The sequence below is a fragment of the Bos taurus genome, chromosome 12 (assembly GCF_002263795.3).
Source record: "Bos taurus isolate L1 Dominette 01449 registration number 42190680 breed Hereford chromosome 12, ARS-UCD2.0, whole genome shotgun sequence".
Lineage (NCBI taxonomy): Eukaryota > Metazoa > Chordata > Mammalia > Artiodactyla > Bovidae > Bos > Bos taurus.
In genome coordinates this window covers 58612495-58619514 of record NC_037339.1, presented here as the reverse complement: position 1 = coordinate 58619514, position 7020 = coordinate 58612495, and the positions used below count along the sequence as shown (strand labels likewise).

The following is a 7020-nucleotide window of genomic DNA, read 5'->3' as shown; positions in this document are numbered from 1 at the left end:
GCAGATTATTTTACACAGAATAAAATCTAGTTTTAGAATCAATAGGTAAATGGAAATGAACATTTTTATGACATGGTTTTAGGTTATAACGTTAATTTCAGAAAATTTAAAGATACAAAGAAGCATAGGGTATGAAAAAAAATCTTAATGTAGTAACTTAACAGTTTAGTGTATTTTTGTTTTATTATGTAATGCTAATAAATGTTTAATATCCCTTTATCTTAAAATTTTGAACAAAATTTCTTAATACTTCTTAAATATCATTTTTTTAAATTATATGACATTTTTATTTTTAGGATGCAAAAACAAAACAAACAACAGAAAACTTGAAATAGGCTTGTCAAATGATGTAAATTCATCCTTTCCATGGAAGCAGAAGGTAGATCAATGCAGGTTATCCTCAGGCCTCATACATCCTGCTTCACTGCTGCTTGCACTCTGCTGGGTTTTGATCCTTCTTTGGGTCATAATCTGGATCATTTTCCTCATCTCCTTCTTCTTCCCCTTCCTCATCCGCTTCTTCACCTTCTTCATCATAGTCATCATCGTCGTCTTCAATAGCTTCTCCAGTAAAGTATAACACTGATCTTGGGATTATACGCTCACGTAAAAAGTGACCAATTTCAAAGTCTGCAGCGAGGATAGCTTCAGAATCATCATCCAGATCTCCACTCTCAGGAACTTCAGGAGGGGCAAAAAAAATTAAAGAAAGAGTCATTAGAAACTGTTTTGGTCACAGTACAAACTGTCCCACGTCCCTTGTGTTTCTGCTTCTTCTTAATCGTTTTCAAAGTGACATTCTTGCCTTTTTTCCAATCTATCTGGCACCCTGTACAACCCATAATTACTGGTCCATCAAAAGAAAAGGGATCAGAATCATCTGGTTCTGACCTCATCCTATATGTCTTTGTCAACACTTCATTTGTGAAATATTCATTGGGTTCAAAGTGCAATTCTAAGACAAAACTCATAGGCTGACCAGCATCTGAGAACTTCACTTCAATATCTTTCAAGTGCTTCAGAATAGGCTCATCATGTTCCTGAACCATATCACTGAGCAAGTCAACATTCTTAAAAACGATCAACCAAAACTCAGGAATTCCCTTGGGATCTTCTTTTTCTTCATCCTTTTTCTCATCTTCAATCTTGGCCTTTTCTTTTAGCTCCTCCGAAATTTCATCTTCCTCATCTGGTTTCCATTCACACTCTTCTTCTGTAGGTTCATAAATGGCATTAATGATCTCAAATTGCTTATCAAACAGAGGCTGATAAAGAACAGCATACTTTCTTTCAAGATCATGAACTTCCTCATAGAATTTGGCTTCTATCTGTGCACATTTAACTTGAAGGTTTTTGAGAGCATTCACTCGTCTTTTAACTACCCTAGGCAAGTTGTCGATGTCTGCCATGTTGTACAAATGCCAAATATCGGTGGCGAGCGCGGGGAGCCGAGCGGCCGGAGCTGCGCAGGCAGTGACTCAGGGCGGCGGCGGGAGGAGCAGGAGGCGGCGCCGCGAGCAGATGGCGCTAAAAAAGCATAAATATCATTTTAATAATAGTAATTGGAGGAAGCACTTATGTTTCTATTATGTCTAATATATCCCATGTGGTAAAATCCATGTTTTATTTTGATCAAGTGTTTAATGTAAGAAGACAATGTATTTTTATATCTTTTAGAAAGAAGTTCAAAAATTCATTATACCTCATTTTGGGTAAGATTTTTTAAAACAAGCACTCTGATTCCAATAATTTAATTAACTTTAACATGCACAAATGCATGGCATTGATGTCTTACACCTGTATAACTACCACATTCTTCAGGAAACAGAACACCAAGTCTCTAAAAGCACTTTCATGCTGCATTCCAGGCATCAGCCATTAGCATAACTTCCAGTACCATATATTACTTTCATTTGTTTTTGAGGGCATGCATGTTCAGTCATGTCTAACTCTTTGTGATCTCATGGACTATAGCCTACCATGCCTGTCTGTCCATGAAATTTTCAAGCCAAGAATACTGGAGTGGGTTACCGTTTCCTCCTCCAGGGGATCTTCCCGACCCAGGATCACACCTGTGTCTCCTGCATTGGCAGGCGGATTCTTTACCACTTGTACCACCTAGGAAGCCCCTCATTTTTGGGGGGAGCTTTATCTAAATGGAATCATATAACATGTTTTTATATGGTAACATTTTTTGTGTGAAATTTATACATCATTTTCCAGAAAGCAGTAGTTGGTTCCTTTTCAATGGTGTTTGCTACACATGAATATCTATATCAAAGTTTTAGTTTTAAATATTTTCTCCCAATAACTAATGGTTCATAAGAAGTGCATGCACAAACTATGTAACTAACTTTTTAAACAACTAGGAACCAAGTAAAGCTTTAATTGAGCTTCGCAGGTGACCTAGTGGTAAAGAATCCTCTTGCTGATGTGGGTTTGATACATGGTTCGGGAAGATCCCCTGGAGTAGGAAATGGAAACCTGCTCCAATATTCTTGCCTGGAAAATTCCATGGACAGAGAAGCCTGGCGGTCTACAGTCCATGGGACTGCAAAGTCAGACATAACTGAGCCCTGCCGCCATACACAAAGCTTTAACTAACTGAAATGAATATTGAATGAAAAACCAACTGATTTTGTATTATGCTTATATAGTCTACACAAACCATTAGATTATTCAATGAGCATACTAAATCTTTAAGAATGACAATATTTTATATTACAAGGTTATGTATTTTAAAAAACAAGTTGAAAGAAGTATCAGTTTTGCTTCCAAGTCATGAACACCCACTTTCCAACTTCAATACAATGGTGGAAAATGTTAAATGACTTGATCAAGATCTATTATTTCAAATATTTATATGTCTAGTTATGGGAAAAAATCACTTACTCTTAGGTATTGCCTTAAATAGTAAATAATTCTGAATGTAATAAGCATTTTAAAGTTAACCAAACATTGATACCTGGTGGCAATTAACTGAGTTAGTGGACAGGATGCTGATAATTTGTAAAGTACAATAGTAATGTTTGTATGTGCTTTATGCTAAAGCAGAAATGTAATGACATTTATGCAAATACTAAAAGATGAATTGATAGGTGCTTCCTCAATAGCTCTGGTCAGGAATGTGCCTATAGTTGTGACTGTTGTCTACCCAGCTTCCATGCCAAACCTTTTCCTCTTGTGATCACCCATGTTGTCCTGCATCTCAAAAGATGCAATGACACTACTCAAATATTACATATAATAAACATTTTGCACATAATTATAGAATGTCAGGCAGTTCAGTCACTCAGTCATGTCTGACTCTTTGCAACCCCATATGCTGCAGCACGCCAGGCTTCCCTACCCATCACCAACTCCAGGAGTTTGCTCAAACTCATGTCCATGAAGTCGTTGATGCCATTCAACCATCTCATCCTCTGCTGTCCCCTTTGCCTCCTGCCTTCAATCTTCTCCAGCATCAGGGTCTTTTCCAACAGTCAGTTCTTCACATCAGGCGGCCAAAGTATTGGAGCTTCAGCTTCAGAATCAGTCCTTCCAAAGCATATTCAGGACTGATTTCCTTTAGGATCAACTGGATTGATCTCCTTGCAGTCCAAGAGACTCTCAAGAGTCTTTTCCAATACCACAGTTCCACAGTTCAAAAGCATCAATTTCTCAGCATTCAGCCTTCTTTATGGTCTAACTCTCACATCCATACATGACTACTGGAAAAACCAGAGCTTTGCCTAGATGGACCTTTGTTGGCAAAGTAATACCTCTGCTTTTCAATATGCTGTCTAGGTTGGTCATAGTGTTTCTTCCAAGGAGCAAGTGACTTTTAATTTCAAGGCTGCAGTCACCATCTGTAGTGATTTTGGAGCTCCTCAAAATAAAATCTCTCACTGTTTCCATTGTTACCTCATCTGCTTGTCATGAAGTGGTGGGACCAAATGCCATGATCTTCATTTTCTGAATGCTGAGTTTTAAGCCAACTTTTTCACTCTCCTGTCACTTTCATCAAGTTCTTCTTCGCTTTCTGCCATAAGGGTGGTGTCATCTGTGTATCTGATGTTATTGATATATCTCCCGACAATCTTGATTCTAGCTTGTGCTTCATCCAGCCTGGCATTTCTCATGAGGCATTTTGCATATAAGTTAAATAAGCAGAGTGACAGTTTACAGCTTTGACATACTCATTTCTGAATTTGGAACCAGTCTCTTGTTCCATGTCTGGTTCTAACTGTTGCTTCTTGACCTGCATACAGATTTCTCAGGTGGCAGGTCAGGTGGTCTGGTATTCCCATCTCTTGAAGAATTTTCCACAGTTTGTTATGATCCACACAAAGGCTTTGGTGTAGTCAGTAAAGCAGATGTTTTCCTGGAACTCTTTAGCTTTTTCAATGATCCAACAGATGTTGGCAGTTTGAACTCTGGTTCTTCTGCTTTTTCTAAATCCAGCTTGAACATATGGAAGTTCATGATTCATGTACTGTTGAAGCTTGGCTTGGAGAATTTTGAGCTTTACTTTGCTAGTGTTACACATTATAGAATGTGTGCAACTTCAAAAAGAAGTATTCTTGATGTATAAAAATCAGTATTCTTGACATCATATTACCTAGAGAATTCATATCACACTCTCTCTGAGATTCTATTAACAACAGAACCAGCTCTAAATGATGTGAAATTTTCTTGAGATTGGACTATAAAGGTTGTGAGCTTATGAGGAATATCATATCCATTTCTGGATATGTTCATATCCAGAACTGGAAGTTGAAGTTCATAGTGTATTAAATGAGAATTTCTAAGATAAAGTAAGCTGGAAAAGAAATGACCAAACATGAAAGAAAGCAAAAATAATGCTAATAACAAAATAAAATAATCTTTTCATTTTAGGTAGTCATGGTTTGAGAATAATAAACAAGTTTATTCAACTGAATAGAAGATTAAAAAAAAGAATATTTTAATTGAAACTATAAAATGATGTTTAAAATATGTCCATTTGGCTTCAAAATGGAAATTAAAAGACTATATAAATATTATCCAACAAAAAATTAGTATAACAGTATTTGAAATTCCAATACTGTTTAAATATTAAAATGTATGCTATATATGGGCTTTCCTGATGGCTCAGTGGTAAACAACCCACCTGCCAATGCAGGAGTTGTGGGTTCCATCCCTAAGTCAGGAAGATCCCCTTTAGAAGAAAATGGAAACCCACTCCAGTATTCCTGCTTGGGAAATCCCATGGACAGAGGAATCTGGTGGGCTACAATCCATAACCTGGTGTGTAGTAAAAGAATTGGACATGCTTAGCTACTAAAGTAAAACAAACAATGCCTATATATATTTTTTTTTTCCTGTATTTTTACAAAATTTTGTTTGAGGGAATTATACTAATGTAATTTGACTATGGTCTACCAAAAATTGTTAAGGAACTCCAGGACTTATTTTACGTTAATTTAAGAAGTGCTCTTTGAGGTAAGTCATTAAAGGTATTGATGTCTTGGCCCATCTCGGTATGGATGACTGCTCTACCATCAGTGATAACTCTTTCACATGTAGTTCCTTCCTAATTGACTAAGGAAACAAAGGATGAGAAACAAGGGGTTGGATACAGAAAAGGAAATAAACTCGGGAATACTTTTCCACTCTCCATTTCAGTTGTTTTCTTTGTGCAAAAGTTTCCCCCTGTAGATGTAAGCTTGAGGATACAGGAGACAAAAATCAATTACAGAACAATAAAAATTGTTAGAATATTTGACTACCTTTGATGTATATTAGTCGGGCTTATTATTTACACTTGCTATAAATATGGGCATTGCTGTTCTAAGTTTCAGTTTCCTTCAATAAAAGATACGAATCTTGACAAACTGCTTTGAGTTAAATTGGGAGAGAAACAGTTTGTAACAACATGTTCTCTAGGTTTAGCTCCACTCCATGAAGTTCATGAAAACTTTAGTCCTCTTTTTCTCCTTCTCTTACTCTCTCACTTTTTTTGTACCTCTCTTTCTTATGATGGTGTAAAAAGACTAATTCATTTGACTAAAAATTAGGCAGTCAGTTTAGATATAGACTGAGTATCATTAACATCCAATAAATACATTCTCTGCTCTTCATTTTATCCATAAAATAAACCCTAGCACAATCTAGAGTAAGTCACTGTCTCCATTATTATATCAAATCGCAGCAATAAACTAGCTGTGAAGGGAAAGTGTTAGTGGCTCAGTCATGTCTGACTCTTTGTGACCCCATGGAGGGTAGCCCACCAGGATCCTCTGTCCGTGGTATTTCCCAGGCAAGAATACTGGAGTGGGCTGCCAGTTCCTTCTCTAGGGGATCTTCCTGACCCCGTGATCAAATCCAGGTCTCCTGAATTGTGGGCAGACTCTTTACCGTTTGAGCCACCAGGGAAACCCAACTAGCTATGAAATAAATGACAAATACCATTTCATTTCCAGAGATGCTTTTTCAATGATTTTTTTGTGGGTGCAACTTAAGGACATATAGTTTCCTAAATATTTATAAGATAGCTTAGGTTGGGATTATTTAAGTTCTGATCTTGTTTTCTGTTGTAATGCAAAATCTGATACTTGTATCTTTATCTTAGTATCAAAATCTTGTTAGCATTCTTTAACCTGGAATGGCTTCTGTATAACAAACACATTAAAAGTAATGTCTTTCTAATGGTAGTGTACACAGAAAATGAAAAAATTCTGAGTATCAGAGTGTATTTTAATGCTTGATTAAAGAAACATACCATGATAGAATATGTCCTTAATGTCCTAAGAAAAATAATGGAAGAATGTTAAAAACAAGCATTAAACCTGTTAATAATTACACAGATTACAAGGAAGATGTTGTGTGATGTTTTTAAACCCTAGGGGGAATGTCTTATTTATAAAACATTAAGCACTGAATTTCACCATTTTCAAGCTATATTGAGAGGATATACATCAATATCTAGAATCCATATGTATAACAAGTCTGTAGTTCCAAAACAGGAGTGTATTTGCAATGTCATACATTTCCTTCTGG

The 7020-nt window shown here is 36.4% G+C and overlaps 1 pseudogene; it reads right to left on the bottom strand.

Moving 5' to 3' along the window:
* Positions 1-364: 364 nt before the first annotated feature.
* Positions 365-1537, bottom strand: LOC784127 (nucleosome assembly protein 1-like 1; annotated as a pseudogene).
* Between the last annotated feature and the right edge of the window lie 5483 nt (positions 1538-7020).